General features: G+C 35.4%; 1 protein-coding gene across 4 annotated transcripts in view; it reads left to right on the plus strand.

The window, feature by feature from the left end:
• The window catches only part of LOC115217445, a 127,676-nt gene that overhangs the window by 82,221 nt on the left and 42,955 nt on the right, over positions 1-2,500 (plus strand). The window lies entirely within an intron of this gene.

Genomic DNA, 2,500 nt, shown 5'->3' on the forward strand with positions numbered 1-2,500 from the left:
ACTATCATTGAGAGTAACATATATTTAGAAATAAAAGCAGAAAAATCATAAAAGTTCACAAATTATTTATGATTTATTGATTTTTTAGTTATGTTGGACGAAATCAAATTATGAACTCTTCGTGAAATTTATGCTTTGCTACTTTTTATTTTTAGTGTTTCAGTATCTATCTTTAAAAAATGTATAAAATGAGCTAACACAGGCGTTGGCATGGCTGTGTGACAAGAAGCTTGCTTCCCAAACACATGGCTTCAGGTTCAGTTCCATTTCGTAGCACCCTGGGTCACGTTCTTTTACTATAGCCCCGAACAGGTCAAAGTCATGCGAACAGACGAGAACTGAAAGAAACCTGTTGTATATTTATCCGTCGGGTTTCTTTCAGCGTGTATGTACGTATGTCATTGTTCAATTTTATTTCAAGATTTCTTGCCAATAGAGAAAGAGCCGGTTTCTAACCTAGATTCAAAGTTCCTTCATTGGAATTTCAACATCAACAACAGGGTATTTTTGTATGTATGTATATGTGCAGATTTATATGTTTTGTTTTATGTATATATTCTCATGCATATAGCTACTTATCTAGACATGCTCATATATATTTAAATGATAAACTTCTGGAAAGTTTTACAGAGTTTTACTGTTCCAGTGATGGATTGGATCTGTAGTCTTCGAATAAGCCTTCTCCTTTCTGGTTTTGAGAAGCCTTATTTCTCAAGATTGGTATTTAGGCAGTGTGTTACATATTACAGGGTCCCAATAGTTACATGTATAAACCTGAACTTGTAATCTGGATAAAGTAACTGAAGATTTCTCTATAGTTCAGCATAGGTATTCTCTTTTTTACTGATCTTCAGCTTTATGTCAATATACAATGGGAAGCTTATTTCCACAACTGTACACAGTTGGTCATCTCAATCCCAAATCATTGCATCAGGTCTTTTGTGCTTACATTTTACTGAGGTTTTCACTAGGACATTCCATCAGTACACCTTTTTTATTATGAGCAGCTATGGCTCCTACCATACTGTGGGTTCTTATTTCTTTGTCCTCGGGGTTATCCTTCCGACGGATTTCGTTATCGAGTGTCCGAGCTATAACACCATGTCTCATCGGTAGATAATATTTTAATGACATTTTCGGACAACTGTTTATGGTGTGGGTGATATCTTCGGGTGTTAATCCCACAAAGTCTGAATCGGTTGTCTATGTATGTATGCATGTATGTAGTATGTATGTGTATGTATGTATGTATGTATGTATGTATGTATGTATGTATGTATCGTTGGCGATTTTCTTTCTCCGTCTTCCCTTCCTTGGATCTTTCCTTTTCCTATGTTTTTGACGAAGAGCTCCGCTCGAAACGTTAAGTCCTTCTTCATTCTTTCTTTTCCTGAGCGTCCAATAACACTATACTTGTTCCACGTCCTCGCGTTGTTGTGTTTTCTCTTTGTGTTTTTATGTTTAGATTAACTTTATGTATGTATGCATGCATTCATGTATGTATGTATGTATGTATGTATGTATGTATGTATGTATGTATGTATGTATGTATGTATGTATGCATGTATGCATGCATGCATGTATGTATGTATGTATGTATGTATGTATGTATGTATGTATGTATGTATGTGCGTGTGTATGTGTTTGTGCGTGTGTGTATTAACGATAATGATTTGCGGATGAAAATTTATAGCCATTATTAATGTATCGCGACATATGTTTCTGTATCCCACATATTCATTAGTAAGATATTATTTACGATTATTCATAATATCCATGTACCTCGAGTCTTCCTCCATTACAATGTGTGTACGTATGTATATATATATATATATATATATATATATAATATATAATATATATAATATATACATATGTGCGTATGTATTTGCTCCTACTACCGCTTGACAACCCGTGTTGGTTTGTTTACGTCTCCTTAACTTAGCGATAGTATAAGTACCAGACTTAAAAGTAAGTACTGCAGATGATTAGTTCGACTAGACACTTCAGGGCAGTGCTCCAGTTTGGCTGCAGTCCAATGCCTGAAACAAGTAAAAGATAAAAGATATACTCCGAAAATTTTTTTCGGTAATTAGAACAGTGAATATAAGTAAACATTTTCTAAAACTTTGCATACGATTCGATGCACTTGTTGATGCCAAATTTTGTTTGTTACAAAGAATGGGGATAAGTCGATTACATCGATCTCAGGGACCAACACACACACACACAGACACACACACACACAATTATATATATAATATATATACAATGGGCTTCTTTCAGTTTTCATCTACCAAATCCGCTCATAAGGCTTTAGTCAGCCCGAGGCTATAGTAGAAGACACTTGCCCAAGGTACCGCGCAGTGGGAATGAACCCGGAACCATGTGGCCGTTAAGCAAGCTACTTACCACATAGCCACTCCTGTAAGTCGATTACATCAACTCCAGCGTTCAACTGGTTCTTAAGAAAGAAAGAATGAAAGAAAGAAAGGAAGGA

Source organism: Octopus sinensis, linkage group LG11, assembly GCF_006345805.1.
Source record: "Octopus sinensis linkage group LG11, ASM634580v1, whole genome shotgun sequence".
NCBI classification, from domain to species: domain Eukaryota; kingdom Metazoa; phylum Mollusca; class Cephalopoda; order Octopoda; family Octopodidae; genus Octopus; species Octopus sinensis.